The 16,920-nt window shown below is 42.6% G+C and overlaps 1 protein-coding gene across 1 annotated transcript in view; it reads left to right on the forward strand.

Moving 5' to 3' along the window:
* The window catches only part of SETD7 (SET domain containing 7, histone lysine methyltransferase), a 270,085-nt gene that overhangs the window by 48,242 nt on the left and 204,923 nt on the right, over window positions 1–16,920 (forward strand). The gene's annotated exons all lie outside the window — the stretch shown is intronic.

The following is a 16,920-nucleotide window of genomic DNA, read 5'->3' on the forward strand; positions in this document are numbered from 1 at the left end:
CTTTACATTTATTTAGCATGACTCCACATACACCTGTGAATCCAGAAGAATCATCAACATCAACCCAAAGGGTCTAGTTGATTACGTAAATGTTAAGGGTATTGAATATAAATGAACTGATCAGGGGAAGTATCTGAAGGACGGGAAGCTTCAGCTCATGGTTTAAAGAAGATAATAGGAATTTTATTAGATGTGGTAGATTTGGGTGCTCTTAGGACAGCTTTGAGCTGAGGAAACCAGGAACCCCTTGTTCCTCCCCAAATCACAGCTCACATTCCCAAACTCACCCCTACAACATTCCCAAAGAAAAAAGCCAATGACACACATGTAAAAATAGTACTCTGCTACCACCTGCACCTTGTGCCCAGGGACCCAAAGCAGTGGATTCTAGTAAGTGGGGTGTTATTAAGGGAGGCACAGTTAAGCATCAAACTGAAGCAGGTGTGAGACCTCCTGCTTGATCTTCCCTCCCTCAGTTGACCAGTCTTTGATTTTCTCACACTTCCTTCCATCCAAGGAAGGAAAGGGAAGCAAATAAGATGACTAATCCAGACTCTGATGCTGGATTAGCTTCATCACCCGGATGGAGACACATCCATATCTGGATCTTTAAGACAGAGTTTCACCCACTGACACACAATATTAGTATTCTTCCTCCTTGCGGGAGAGACGGGGATGAGATTAAAATTTTAATGCAAATTGGGTGACTCTGAGAAGCTAAAATCTCAAAAGGGAAGGATCAGGCATCTTTTTGGGTATTAAAATTGGTGTGGAATCAAGGGTGGTAGAATAAGGTAAGGTGAGGAAGACTGAGACCAAACTATTTTAGTCTCAGTGATCATCCCACATATACCTCTCACTAAATGTCTGCCTTGAGGTTTTAATGCTCCAAACTGTTCTGTCTGCTGGTTCATGTTACACTTGAAAGTATTTCAGTGGCCATATCCAGAATTAGATAAGTCATTCAGAAGGATTTTATGCTATGCTCGACATTTATTTTTTTAAAAAGATTTTATTTATTTGAGAGATAGCAAGAGAGCACAAGCAGGGGGAGCAGCAGAAGGAGAAGGAGAAACAGGCTCCCCACTGAGCAGGGAGCCCGATGATGTGATGTGGGGCTCCATCCCAGGACCCTGGGATCATGACCTGAGCCGAAGGCAGACGGTTAACCAACTGAGCCACCCAGGCACCCCTGTGCTCAACATTTAATTTCAGTTCAGCATCTGACTGATTTGGGGTGGTTCAATAAGAAAGTTCTGCCCCAAAACTATTTTAGAAAACAACTGTTGCCTTTTATATAAAAACATAATGCTAACTAACTCTACAGCAACATATTGGTATATGTTTTTCTTAAAATTTTGTTTCTTTGTGAAAACCAAAAGCCATGGTTTTGGGAAATTAGAGCCTCACTTCTTATACATAGAAAAAGATGAATGGATTTATTTAGCTTGCTACTAAATTTTTTTTTTTTAAAGATTTTATTTATTTGACAGCGAGAGCACAAGCAGAGGGAGAGAGAGAGAGAAGCAGGCTCCCCACCGAGCAAGGAGCCCGATGTGGGACTCGATCCCTGGACCCTGGGATCCTGACCCGGGCCGAAGGCAGCCGCTTAACCAACTGAGCCACCCAGGCGCCCCTGCTACTAAATTTTTACTTCAAGTATCAGAATGCTGCCAGCTTCAAGAAACATAAAAACCCAACTCAATATGGCTTAAGCAGTAAAGAAAATTTATTACCTCACATAATAAGACCCTCACATAATGAGACACTGTTGAGTGACCCTGGAGTTGTTAATTCAGCAGCTCAGCCAGGTCCTTTCCATCTTTCTGCTCCGCAATTCTCAGCTTGTCAGGTTTGCCCTCAGGGACCAGCCCACCTCACATTCACAGTATGGCTGTTGTAGTTCCAGACATCACAGCCAGCATCCAGTGGGTGAAAAGGAAAGTCTCTTCTCTGTACCACTGCGGAAACCTAAATGAATCACTTGCAAGGGCCATGGCGGTGTCGTGATTATCCGAGGGAAGCATAGGGCTTTGTGGAGAAGAGTGGGTGGCCCAAACAAAGCTAGGGTTTTCCCAGCAAGAAAGAAAGAAGAAATGACAGTTGGGCTGACTATCCACAGTATCTGCTTCATCTGCAACACAGGTTTTGTTTTATTTTCTTCAGAGAAGAAAGGTTAGTCTCTTTAAATAAATAAATGGATTTTTAAATTAATTCACATCAATTTAGAGAATTCTCAAGTGGTGGGTATGGGAGAGGTTCTACAAATATACATTTATGTAGAGTTTATAAGGTGGTTTTAAATATTTAGATGATTTCTTAACAGCCATATGATATAGGTACTGCTATTATCCCATTTCACAGAAGGGAGAACTGAGGCATAGAGATGTTAAGTAACTTGCAATTAAGTAATAGTCATGGAAGTGGTAGAGGCAGAGTCTGAAGCCAGACGGCTGGGCTCCAGACTATTCTCTTAACCACAGTTGTGGGAGCTCCTATCTCCTCCTGACCTTGACATGCTAAGGCCATCGTTAATATCCTTAGTCCTCCTTTCCCTTGTTCATTTGCTTAGTGCCAATCAACTGATCTCGCAGACTGTGGTCCCTCCTCGAGCCGTGGGACACCCAGACCAGCTTCCCCTACTTGTATTCTCACCACTTTCTGCCCGGATCCAGAACTCCCAGACCCCTCTGCCTGGATTTCAGTCGTAGCTTCTCCATCGCATCTCATCTTCCATTCCTCACCAGCACCACATGAAGCTTCCTCAGTGACAAGGCTTCCCCGTTCCTGCTGGTCCTTGGTGGCACTGGGAGGGCCATGTGCTGGAAAGGAGCTGGGCTCCACAGGCAGACTGGTTTTTTGCTTTGTATTTTTGGGTTTTTTCCTACTTTGCCCATCCCCTGCCCTCTTCGGGCAACCACCAGTTTTTTCTCTGTGTTTATGAGTTTGTTTCCGTTTTTTTTGTCTGTTTTGTGTGTGTGATTTTTTTTTCTTAGATTCTATACATAAGTGAAATGAAATGGTATTTGTCTTTCTCTGTCTGACTTATTTCACTTCACATAATACCCCCTAGGTCCATCCCTGTTGTCCCAAGTGGCAGGATTCCATTTTTGTTTATGGCTGAGTAGTATTCCACTGTGTACATATACTACCTCTTATTTATCCATTCATCAATCTGTGGATGTTTATGTTGTTTCCATATCTTGGCTATGGTAAATAATGCAGGAATGAACATAGGGGCACAAATGTCTTTTCAAATTAGTGTTTTGGTTTTCTTCGGATACTCAGAAGGGGAATTGCTAGATCATTTGGTAGTTCTCATGTTAATTGCTTGAGGAATCTCTATACTATATTCCATAATGGCTGCACCAATTTACACTCCCACAGTGCACCAGGGTTTTCTTTTTCTCCCCATCCTTGCCAACAGTTGTTTTCTCTCATCTTTTTGATATTAGCCATCCTGATAGGTGTGAGGTAATAGCTCATTATAGTTTGATTTGCATTTCCCTGATGCTTAGTGAAGTTGAGCAGTTTATCATGTGTCTGTTGACCATCTGGATGTCTTCTTTGGAAAAATGTCCATTTAGGTCCTCTGCCCATTTTTTAATTGGATTGTTTGCTTTTGAGTAGGCCTGGGTTTAATCGGCTTTGCCGCTGTCTTTGTGACATTGGGCTATAGGTTGGACTCTAGCAAATGTGGATAAAACCTGCTGCACAGGGGTGCTCTGGGATTGAAGAGACTGAGTGATGCTGCTGTGCCCCCACCCTCTTCCTTCCTCCAGTGCAGTCACCTGCACTTCCCTGTCTTTTGAAATGCTGGGCTCTCACCCCCTCGAGACCTGTGCATGTCTTCCTCCAGGGCAGCTGCCTGGCTCCCTCCCACCTTCAAGTCCTCACTGAAATAAGCCTACCTTGGCCACCCCACCTAAACTGCAACCCCCTTCTCCCCCCAGAATCCCCAAACCAGTTTGCCTTCCTTTCTTTTTCTCCATACCACCCATCACCTTCTAACTTACTATCTAATTTAGTAATCCATCACGCTTGTTTATGGTCTCCTCCCACTAGACTGTCCGCTCCAGGCGGGCAAGGATTTCAGTCTGTTTCATTCACTGGTGGGTCTTCAATAGCTGACGCACAGTAAGCATTCAAGAAATTCAATGAAGGAATGGGACAGAGTGGATCGTAATGGTTAAGAGAGCTTTGGCAATCGCCTTAGGTTGAAAACCCAGCTCTGTCATGTCCTAACTGTGGACATAACTTCTTTGTGCCTCAGTTTTCTTTATTCGTAAATTTGTAAGTTTTACAATTTTTGTAAAATTGCACGAATAATGATACCTGGGGAAAAAAAAGAAAAGAAAAAGCTTGTGTTTGAGGTGTGGTGCAGGTTCACTAACCGTGGCCCTACTACTTCAGAGTGCCGAAGCCTGCCTCCTTCCGAGAAGTCCCCAGTGAAGACGCCTTGCCCGGCAAAGCTCCCCTGACTCTCTGGGCCTGCCCTCACTGGTCCCCCCTCTCTGCACCACACGGAGGCCAACAGGCCACGCCAAAGTGTGCGCTGCGTAGACTGCTGAATGAGTGAAGCATCCAGCTCGCTTCTCACTTACATGACAGGCTTTTGGGAACCAGCAAGTGTTTCTTCCTGGATGCATATGAAGCAATCTCCAAATATTTGAGGTAAGAATGACGGGGCTAGAGTGTCTTTATTTTAAAACTCATGTTCTCTATTTGCTCATCCGTTCAACATCGATTTCTTCAGCCTTACCATCTAACGGTCACTATTCTAGGACATGAACAACCCAGCAGTGAACAATAACAAAGTCTCTGCCTTTGTGGGGACACTGGCCAAGGAAATGCTGCGGGACAGGGGAGGGGGAAGGAGTGTGGGAAGAGATGCTCAGGGGCAAGATTGGGGAGCCCTCACTGAAGAAAGGAGAGCACAAATCAGGGGGCCTGGGGAAAGTTTCCAGATGCAGGAGGGGCTGCAAGGAGCCAAGCCCTGAGATGGGAACTTGCGTGGAGTGTCCAAGGACAGCCAGGAGGCCAGGGTGGATGGCGAGGACAGGACTGGGTGATGTGCTCAAAAGAGGAGCAGGAAGCCAGACCGGTGGGGCCCCCAAAGCCATTTTAAGGACTTTGTGGATTAACTCAGAGTGTAATGGGAAATCAATAGATGATATCAAATACTTTTGTCTGTTTTTCAAAACAAACCAGCTTTGTCTAACTTTGTTTACTATTTGTTCCAAAAACACTTGTAAAATTTTAATTGCTGTTAGCCCACCCATTGGAGTGCTCTGAACAGAAGAGGGTAAGAGCTGCTTTCCTGCTATCCCAAGATCACTCTATCACTCTCACTGTTAACAGGTGGAGAACAGACTGCAGTGAGTGTGGGGCCAGGTGACAGCAGGAAGGACAAGATGATGGTGGAGGCAAACAGAAAGGACAAGGAGAAGTGGCTGAATCTCAGACATGCCGTAAAGCCAATGACGATAGAATTTGTAGAGACGAGATATGGGGTTCTTTTCAAAGGTGTATATTATTATTATTCAGGTATGGTGAGGCCAGCACACCAGGAGACAAGTGCCATTGAAAGACAGTTGGCTACCTGGCGACTCACCGTTCCCAGAGGAGAGGGCACCATGGTGGAATTGGTGCTGGTGGGAGGGAGGCGGTACGGGGAGGTCACATGGGGAAATATGAATGTCAGTCGCAAGCGAGCAGGGGAAAACGTGGACAAGGACCTTTATTATGATCTTGGGGGAAGGAACAGGTGAGGCAGGGTAAGCAGGTTTAGGATTGATTCCTTTGAATAATTTCAACAGGCTCTCGGGTGTAGAGGGGTCTTTAGCTGCCCGGTACCTGGCCCTGGGGCGATATTGGCCTGGCGAACAAGAGCCTGTAAGAGCCGTGTACAAAGAAGCTGATTGTGGTGTGGGCTCCACAGTGGTTGCTGGGCATGTAAATGGCATGAGATATTTGCTCTCTCTAAGAATTGGTAGCCCAGGGTCAGTCAAAGTAACAGAATAAAAGGACAAGCTTAATAGGTTGGGAAGTTAGAAAAGTCAAGGCTAACTCTGAATTTTGGTATAAACAACTGCAAGAATGGGGTAATCACTTGAGGAATAACTTTTGTCTCAACAGCTCCTACTGACGGTCTTACCTCAAATCACATGCACTCGCCCTGTTTTTATTTCTAGTTCCAAAGCAACCCATTAATTCTTCATGGTCCAGCTCCCTCTTGTGGTAAGGATCTGGTACTGTTTCAGACCTGGAGCTCTAAAACAAAAAGAACTTCAGCAAAAGGAAGATTTAATACATTTCAAAGACAAACATAAACGCTGTGCTGAAGTTTACCCCCATCATCAGGTGGAACTTTGATGAACCAACTGAAGACACCACTTTCAGGACTTTTTTACGTTTCAAATAAGCCCAAATTTCAAAAGAGCCAATAACACGTTTGAAGCCTACGGTAAACTAAGTTGAACAGAACTTGTTTATTTTTCAAAACAAACCAAAGCATTTCACATCATATAGCTCTTTAAAATCTCTATCTGGCTAGAGCACAGTTTTCTGCAAAACATGGGTTATAAATTCATTAGTCCTGAATTAATCTAATCCTGTACTTCCCTAACCTATCACTTCTTTTTCTTTATGAGTCAACATGAGTGTGAGAGAGTTGTGGATCACCAGGGGACATTACCTTCTAGTTAACCTTATGCACAAACTATGCAGAACCAAATGCAAGTATTTAAGATACCTTCACCAATGAGCAGCTTCCCGAGTTTCTTCTAATCTCTAGAATCTAGCTCATAGTTGGGGCAGAGGGATATAGTTTCTCCAAAACAAGAGAATCTTAAGTAGCTTAAAATAAAAAATGGAGTCATATTCAAGCTCACCATGTGAGCGGGATATATACTGGGGGGAGCTCTGTTCCATCCATACCTACCAAAATTGTCCCTAAAAGGAAAATAACTTATCCCAGTAGAATGGAGGTATCAGAGAAATTTCTCAAAATTTCTTTACACAGTAGAGCTATCCAAAATTTAGCACTTGGCCTGTGTGTGTGCATGTGTGTGTGCGTGTGTGTGCGTGTGCATGTGTGTGTGTGTGTGTGTGTACTGGAACACCACTTATGTAGGGAAGATCTACAGCCCCATGACTATGTGAAACAGCCAGAAATCTGAAAGCATGTGATTGCTGAGCAGCCAATAGCTATTTCAAAGTTCATGCCCTTTGTTCTGTAGAACCTCCCTGACGCAACCACCATGGAATGTCAGCCTTCCAGCCTCAGAGCCTCCGACCCGTGAGAGGTGGGGGCCAGCAAGAGAGAGCAGAGGGAGTAGCATTAGAAAATGTGGCTGGTTTTCTCGGCACCATGGCTCAAACACCTATGTACTTGAACAGCCTCTGACAACATGCTCAGCTATTGCTTTTCCAACTGAGCGGGCAGAGTCACCTGAGAATTCGCTAACCGCGCAGACTCTCGGACCCCAGTGGCAGAGATCCGGCACGTGGGTTGAGTCCCTGGGCAGAACATAGGAAGCCTGGCATTTCTGCGTCACAGTGCAGTCTTGTCAGAGATCTGAGAATGATGCTCCTGTGTAATTAAGGAAAGATAAAAGTAAGTGGAATGTACTCTGCCTGATGATAATGCTAATTGTTGTCAGAACATAGGCTTCCTCCAAGAACTCAAAAATGGCTCTTTGGGAGCCATTTTACGATCAGAGCAGAGACATCTACAGTCACCAGAGAAAGAATAACATGGCTATCAAACCAGCAGGACTTGGTTCCATAAAATATCTTAAGAAACAACCAGGATTTTGGAACTTACTTCAAATTCCAATACAAGAGGTAGAGAAAGGGGATGGGGGTGTAGATAAAACCAGTGTGAATAATGACCTTGTGTGACTAATGATTGAAGTTGGGTGATGGGTGCCCGGCGGGGGAGGGGGGAGGTCATTCTTTTATACTGTGTATTTTTATGTTTCCAAATCTCCACAATAAAAAGATAAAGGAAAAAAGAAATTTTAAAAAGTGAAAGTTAGTGACCATAAACATATCAAAGAACAAGTGTCCCAGAGGTCAACATTACCCATCCTAATTCTGTCCAAGTAATTGCCTTCCTTGAATTTCCTGGTCCCACTGGCCCAGTAATTGCTGTTGTGAATGGGTCTATCAGACAGCATTAAACATTACATGGAGACGTGAGAACTCCCCTCGTTCTGATTCCTCGTGCACCAAAGCAATCCTCTGATTGTCAGTCTGCCTTCAGGGAGATAGTGCTCTGATTGTGCCAGCACAAATCCCCAATCCACGTGATATTCTTCATATTCTTCATTGGTTGTGACTAGTCTAGGATTCTGGTTATCCGTCAGTTGTCTAATTAGTTATCCATTAGTTATGTCACTGAATTTTCACAACAGAAAACACGGGGTCATGTCATTACTTGGAAAAGATCACCATCCTAACTGGTTAAAAGGGGGAGAAGGACACAAAAGAATGCATGAAAGAGATTGTTCCTTAATCTGGAAAAAATGTACCTGTGTTAAATACTCATTGCATATAATCTGTAACGCCACATTCTGGCTGCAAGGTCATGTGAAGACATATGTATGGTTATTAGCCATTGTTTTTCTGAGTAGAATTTCATTTATACTCCCCATCGCATCACAAAGAATTATAGTTTACCATTTAAGACACTATTACTGGCAAATCCCCTTAAGCAGGCACTTGTAGGCACATACTGTCACAATCCACTGAAAGGGAACGTGTCAATTCCTGTATTAAATATTAGCAGTGCTAACCCTCCATGTCTGTGTCATCTATAGCCATACAAACACAAGATGTGAGTGTCCTTCCCACACTCCAACGGACTGTCTTCCACACCCCGTGGGATGTCTCGACCTTATCCTTCTGTTCGGTGGAACAGTATTTCCGGGTATCATCCAAGATCATATTTTTTCTTTTCGTTTTTAAAAGGGCTTCTCTCCATTCCAAAGTCTGATCTGATGGCCTGGCCTCCTCTCGGTGCCCATCCAGCCATGATAACTGCTCAGGGACGCTGGACGTTAAACACTGAGTTGGAAGAATCTTTCACCTGGAGACACGGCAGGAGCTGTGTGACTAGGGTCGGCCTTTTGCAGAGCCCAGAAAAATGAAAGGTAGTGAGAAGAGCACATTGAATTTGAGGTCAGAAGCCTGGCACTCAAGCCCTGTGAGCTCTGTGTGTTTTAACACTGCTTCCCCTTTATAAACGAGCCCAATAAAAATGGCCCCACCCATGTGGCTTGTTTTAAGTATAACGCAGACGACCCCACTGGCAGACACCGGATTGGCTACCCAAAAGCCATTCGCAAACCATTGCTCCCTTTGCCTTCCTGTGCCTAAAATAGTCACCTTTCAAGTATCTCTTGCAGCTAGGGCTGACCACCTGACCAATGGGATGTCAGGGGAGGGTGGAGGGTCACTGAGTGGAGCCTCCGGGAAAACTGTGTTAAAAAAAAGACACTCCCCAGGCATGCTGCCTTCATCTCTTACTCTCCCACCCACTTTTCACACAGTGACCTAAGTGATCTTTCAAAATAGTAAAGCAGATCATGCCGTTGCCCTGCTGAAACCTGCATGGACTTTTCACTGCAGTTAGAATAAAATGCAAACTATTTGCAGTGGTCTGGCTCCCCCGCCCTTCTCCAGTGTCATTTAGTCCGTTCTCCCGTTCACTGTAGTCCAGCCAGACCTTCTGTTCCTCAAATTTGCCAAGCATTTTCCCGGCCCCAGGCCTGTGCACCTGCTGATTCTTCTGCCCAGTGCTCCCCTCCCATTCTTTATATGGTGCACTGTCTCTTTCAACTATCAGCCCTGAACTCCGGTGTGTGTTGGAGATGCTGTCCCTGACCATTCCGTCTCAGAAGTCCTGCCCATTTACCCCCTAGCTCATTACCCAATTTGTTTCATGGTTATCCCTTATTCCAATCCACAGTTATTTTGTGTATTTGTCTATTTGCTCGATGCTTGTCTTCTATCACTCGAATGTAAGCATCAGTGGGGTTTGTCAGTCTTGTTCATTGCTATATCCCTAGCCCCTTGCATGGTGCCTGAGACATAGGAGGCTCTCATTCGATATTTGCTGAACAAATGAATGCATCTTCCCTGTGGATTTCCATCTCCTATTTATTACTTCTTCATCAAAGGAAATGAGAGGCTAAACAAGAGTTTGTAGCAGGAATAACAAGCACTTAACACAGGATGTGTAGGATGGTGAGATGATTTTTAGGAAGTGGTAATCAGGGGAGCCAACTTGGTAGCAACAAAACAAAACAAAAGGAAGGGAGCACTTGCGATTGGCTTGAGCGTGGCATGCAGTGGGAACCACCGTGTGGCCCTCATCAGCCCGTAATTATCTGGATTGCCATGGCTATAGACACCCTAGGGAGTCTTGAGAGAAGACATTTGGATGTGAAGGTGACCCAGGCAGCGAAGGTGGAATGCCTGCTTCCCACAAATTCCGCATCATATGCCGGGGGAGGGGGTGCTCACTGTCCACTTAAGTTCCCATTTCTCTTTACTTCCTCTCCTCACAGTCTCCTCTGTTCAAATCAACTGCTCTGATTCATCCTCACAGAGTTCCCTTTACTGGAATAGATTTCAACCCGAGGAGAAGGCGGCAAAGATTTCTGGGGAAAGCAGAGCTTGCAAAGTTAGACAAACCTTGCTCAATCCCTTTCCAGCAATACTATTTTAGAAAAGTTACTTAGGGGCACCTGGGTGGTTCAGTGGGTCAAGCACCTGCCTTCCGCTCAGGTCATGATCCCGGGGTCCTGGGATGGAGCCCCGCATCAGGCTCCCTGCTCAGGGGGGAATCTGCTTCTCCCTCTCCCTCTGTGATCTCTCTCTCAAATAAATAAATAAATAAATAAAATCTAAAAAAAAAAAAAGAAAATTCCCTTAATTTCTCTAAAAGAAGCAATAATACCTACTTCATAAGGGTTATTGTAAAGATTAAATGAGGTAATGTATAAGGCACCTGGTCCAGTATAGAAGAGAATAATAAAGTTATAACTTTAAAACAAGCAGGATGGGCTTGAGGAGGATTTAATGAGGAAAAGGGTGTATGTGTGTGATATTGTGGTTTATAATAAGAAATATGTATTGGTCTTTATCCACAGCTCCTGGCCCAAGCTCCCCAAACCCTTGGAATTTCCTACTAAGAACAAAGGGAGTATCTTTTGTTATAATATTTGATCTCCTGCCCTTAGTTCTTGAAGTAGCTTCAGAGCAATAAAGGTGAAATGGGGGGCCTTGTTATTAATAACAGCCCCTTTCAATCACCCCTCATTGGGTTAATGAGGTTACTCTTGGAAAGCGCCTCGGTAACCTGAGGGTAGAGGCTGGTTGCCCACAGAACCAACCAGGTGATTAGAAGGTTGAAACTTTCATCCTCACCCCCTGACCCCTAAGGAGGCAGAGGGGCTGGAGATTGAGTTCCATCACCAACAGTCAATGATTTAATCAATTATGTGCTCCTATAAAAGTCCCTGACCTATGGGGTATGGGAAATTTCAAGGTTGGTGAATGAGAACATGATGTATGCACGTGCCCAGAGGGTGACCCACTCTAAACTCCAGAGGGACAGAAGCCCCCATGTTCAGGACCCTTCTGGACCTCACTCTGGGTGTCTCTTTGTCCAGCTGTTCACTCGTATCCTTTAATATCCTATGATAATAAATTAGTAATGAAGTGAGTAAACTGGGTGTAGAGATTACTTAAAAAATTAGATCTTAAAAAAAAATCCGGGGTACACCCAGCCAGTATCTGCTGAGAATTGGTGGTGTTCGAAAACACATGTCAGAAAAGGTATCTATGAAAAACCTACAGCAGACCTCATATTTACCATTTCTCTTTAAGATCAGGAACAAGATATGTGTGTCAGCTTCACCGCTCCTATTTAATATTGTGTTGAACATCTTGACTGGTGCAATAAAACCAGATAAAGGCAAAAACTGTATAGGAATTAGAAATAACAAAAAAAAAGTGCTCTTATTTGCAGGCAATTGATTACTTATGTAGAAAAGAATCTACAGGGCCCCTGGGTGGCTCAGTTGGTTAAGCAACTGCCTTCGGCTCAGGTCATGATCCCGGAGTCCCTAGATCGAGTCCCGCACCAGGCTCCCTGCTCGGCAGGGAGTCTGCTTCTCCCTCTGACCCTCCCCCTCTCATGTGCTCTCTCTCTCTCAAATAAATAAATTAAATCTTTAAAAAAAAAAAGAATCTACAAATAAATAGAATAAATATTTCACTTGGTTCCTAGGTAAAACCAATATACAAAATCAACATAGAAATCAAGTATATTTCTATACATTAGCCACAAGAAATTAGAAAATGAAGATTTGTAAAGATATCTTTAAAAGGTAACCAAAAGAAAGTTTTTAGAAATAAGTCCTTTAAGAAGAAAATTATAAAACTTTATTCAAAGACATTGAAGAAAGAGTAAATAAATGCAAAGATTTAACATATTCTTGGGCAGGAAGACTCAACATTGTTAATATGTCCATCCCCTACACTGATTGATAACTCCAAAGCATCTCAGTTAAAATCCCCAGCAGGATTTTTCATAGAATTTCTCAAGTTAAATCTAAAACTTAGGTAGAAAAACAAAGGTTCAAGAATAAACAAGACTCTGGCTGAAGAGCAAGGTGAGAGAATGTCTCTGTTAAATATCAAGATATAAATTAAAGAATGTGTTGTATCAATCTGGGAACAAATAAACCAATGGAATAAAATAAAATAAACCAATGGAAACATAAATGCATAAATAGTGCCTTCATTGATAGAGTGGTCACTACAGATCAATAGGAAAAGGGTGGGCTACTTTAATAAATGGTGCCCAAACAATAAGATATTCATATGGAAAAAAATACAAAATTGGATCCTTACCTCATATTATACATAACTCAATTCTAGGTGTATTAAAGACTTCAATATGAAAAACACAACCATAAAACATTTAGAATAATATAAATGGAACATCTCTTTTTACTTCAGGATAAGAAAAAAATTTAAATCAGACGCAAAAACACAGTATAAAATGATGGATACATTCAGCTACATAAAAATGAAGAACAACTGTTCTTAGAAAAACACCATAAGAAGAATAAAAAGACAATCCATAGAAGTGGGAGAAGATATTTGCCTCACACATAATAGGCAAAGGAGCCATATCCAGAATATATTAATAACTCCTACAAATCAATAAGAAAAAGACACCCCAATAGAAAACTAGGGAAAAGGCTTGACAAGAATTTCACAGAAAATGAGGCACACATAGCAAATAAATATATGAAAAGTAAGCAGGGAAATACAAATAAGTATCATTAGAGCACATTTTACTCTCACCAGATTAACAGCAACAACAATTTAGCTGGACAGTATCAAGTTCTAATAAGTCCTGCCTCAGGGCCTTTGCATATGCCTTTCTTTGTGCCTGGAATACTTCTCTTTCAAATCTTTGTATATCTTGTTTCTTCACTTCACTCTTACCTGGTTCAGATGTTACTATTTCAAGAGGTTTTTCCTGACCATGCTATCCATCATTCTTTATCCTCTTACCTGGTTTATTACGGTCTTCAAAGCACTTGTTAACATTTCACCACATTGATTCTCTCTCTCTTTATGTGTGTGTGTGTAATATATATATTATATATGTGTGTGTAGCATGTATATATATATTTATACACACATGTGTATTATCATTTTGCATAACATTTTGAAAGCAGATGGCTGACATGCTGAGTGATTCTCAAATGGCAAACACCTAGGGGAAGAGGATGATTTTGTAGGAAACAAATGACATTCAAATATAAGAAACTGACCACAAAGATGTGGAAACTATTATCCATAATCAAGGCTACTATGAGCAGAATAAATGAGACTATTTCCTCCTCCTTTCCACCATATAGTTGTTATTATTTTGCAGAACATTTTGAAAGCAAGGACACCACCCCTAAATACTTCCGTATGTCTCTCCTAAGATTCTCCCACTTAACCTCAATACCATCCACACAACTAAGAAAATTAACAGTCATTGACTAATACCATCTAGCACATAGTCTGTATTCTAATTTTCAAGCACTCAGTCTTTTGAAGGTCTCACTACACATCATATCAAATATACTAAAATGTACACACAGTACTGGTTTTCTGGAAACTTTTAAAAATGATTTAGCTACAAGTAAACCATTTAATTTGCAGCCAGTTTCTCAGCAAAGGGAACTAACCTGGGACACCTGGGGGGCTCAGTTGGTTAAGCCCCCGACTCAGGTCTTGAGATCATGCGCAGTGGGGAGTCTGCTTGGGATTCTCTTCCTTCTCTCTGCCTCTCTCTCTCTCAAATAAAAATAAATAAATCTTTCAAAAAAACAAATAAAGGGAAATAATCTAACCTACTAATTGTTTTCAAATTTAATTACCACTTATATGAATATTAACATTTATCGATTAATGTCACATTATTTTTAGTTTGTAGACATTTAATTAAATGTTTCTTAATTTTGTTTTTTATATTTCGAGGTCAGTCCTTTCTTTTTGTCAGGTCTCAAAAATGTTCATAGGTTTTCAGGAAGCTCCTTGGTCCTAGGCACGGTGCAGAAGCTGTCTAATGGATAAGAGAGCTGGCTGGGGGCTGGGGCAGGTGAGGGTGACTCAGCGGGCAGACTCCAAAATAGAAAGGACTTAAGCCCAGAACCTCCTCCTCCCCGAGGCAGCGGCTGTTGCCCAAGTTCCAAAAACTGGGCCGAAGTGAGAAGTCCTGAGTCTGAGACAGGAAGCAAAGGTGAGGAGAAAAGCAGCTTCTAAGAGACATCGGTTTCCTGCCTGTGCAGCCCAGCATTCTTGGATCACCTCTGAGGGAGTCTTTAAGAAGTAACAAGAGGTAGTCTGAGCAAGCTTCTGCGCTGACCAGGAACTCCAGATCGGGGCCGCCATTTAGGAGAGTTCAGTGGCTTTTTGATCATTTTTGTTTCTAATTGAAATTGAGGGTATCTAATTTGAGTTCAGGTCATAAGGCCAAAAAAGACTCTGGCTGTAGGAAATTTGAGAATGAAGGGAGACAGAAAACAAAATTGAAGCTTCTATTAGAAGCTGCATTGTCAATTGCAGAATGAAGTCCCACTTACGTTTCTAAAAAGATTTCATTAGTATAAATCAGTCCAATAATAACTGTTTTAAGGCATAAAAGGGGCAGGTTTTATTGACCCTGTTTTGCAGATAGGGAAACTGAGGCCGGGCAGTGTAACATGGCTTGTAGGAGTCTTGCCAAGATTCAGCTGGCCGAGTGGGACCTTGCTTGCCCTCAGGATCCAAGAGACAAAAATGAGGACTTCAGTACTTTCAGTTCATGATCATCTTTAAATTAAGAAATGCTGCTTTGTTTTGTTAAGCTTAGCAAAGGAATTAAAAGCAGAGTGACTTCATTTTTACTCTCATGAAACAAAACTCCCAGAAGGCACATGTTCTCGGCAAATGTAATGCAATGTTACTAGAGCGCGTGCTGGGAATGAATTGCTCATTTTCACGAAGCATGACTCAACCATCACATCAGGAAATTTTTTCCTCTTGAAAGCCCTTGGAGCCCAATTGTGATAGAATCAAGAGGAATCACTTCAGCACATGAGTGATTTCCAAATGGCGAACACTTGGGGAAAGAGGGTGGTTGTGGAGGAAACATGACATTCATAGGTACTGACTGCGATGTTGTGGGGACAATCATACGCAATCAAGGCGGCTACAGGCAGAATTAATGAAACGTGTTCCTCCTCCTTCCCACCAGAATGTTCTAGGGAGGAAGGGAGCGAGAGGACGACGCTCAGCACGAACCCTCAAGCAGTGGCTGCTGACTCTGCCCCTTTTGCACACAGTCAAGGCTGAGGATGCCGTGCCATCTGCTGAGGCCGTCTTCCAGCCCGCGACGGAGTGTTCCCGTCAGTGGTCTTCCAACTCTTTAGGCACGATGTCCTTATCAGGAGAAGAACGTGAGCCGACACTTGCAATGCATGCTCACTGCTTCACCTGAAATTATCATCACAAACTGTACTGATAATACTCAGGAGATTAAGAAACATATGCAAAAGAGAAATTGAAAGGATGAGGTGACATAAAGAATATTTTTCAACAAGTATTTTATTTCTTTTCACTTAATTCTAAAAAACCTTTTTTTCCTCTGTCACACACACACAAAGGCCTATTTTGCTAATAATAATAATAAATGCTTTATTATTCTGAAAATCTTTATTTAACACTTCATGATAAAGCAAGGCGAAGGTCCAGTTTGTTGATACTTGCATTTAATGACTATCAAAGATGGAGAGAAAAAAAAAAGACCTCACAAAGAATCTTGGGTCCAAATAAAAGAACATCATTGACCAGGCTTATTAATCCTTGGTACCGAGTTTTCAGTTCCACCTGTCAACTATGCAAAGGTTTTTACTGGAATTCATTTGCTAAATTTCCATCTCCCCACTTTGTTCTTGCAAACTACTTGAATGTTGCATTTATATTTTTAACAAATGGGTCCACGGTGTAGTGTAAGCCCTAGTTTGGATGATTTTTTTTTTAAGATTTTATTTATTTATTTGAGTGAGAGCACGAGAGGGGGGAGGGTCAGAGGGAGAAGCTGACTCCCCACTGAGAAGTGAGCCCGATGCAGGACTCGATCCTGGGACTCCAGGATCATAACTGGAGCCGAAGGCAGTCGCCTAACCAACTGAGCCACCCAGGCGCCCCAGGAAGATTCTTATACAGAAAATTCTAGCTTTTTAAAATGGAAAATTCTAGCTTTTAAAATGATTACTGGGCAGAGAACCAGTTCCAAATTCACGTTTGGTTACTGGCTACTCCAAAGCCAATACTCAAGAGCCTGGTTGGTGGGAA

The sequence above is a fragment of the Leptonychotes weddellii genome, chromosome 2, assembly GCF_054177405.1.
Source record: "Leptonychotes weddellii isolate Sample4059 chromosome 2, ASM5417740v2, whole genome shotgun sequence".
Lineage (NCBI taxonomy): Eukaryota > Metazoa > Chordata > Mammalia > Carnivora > Phocidae > Leptonychotes > Leptonychotes weddellii.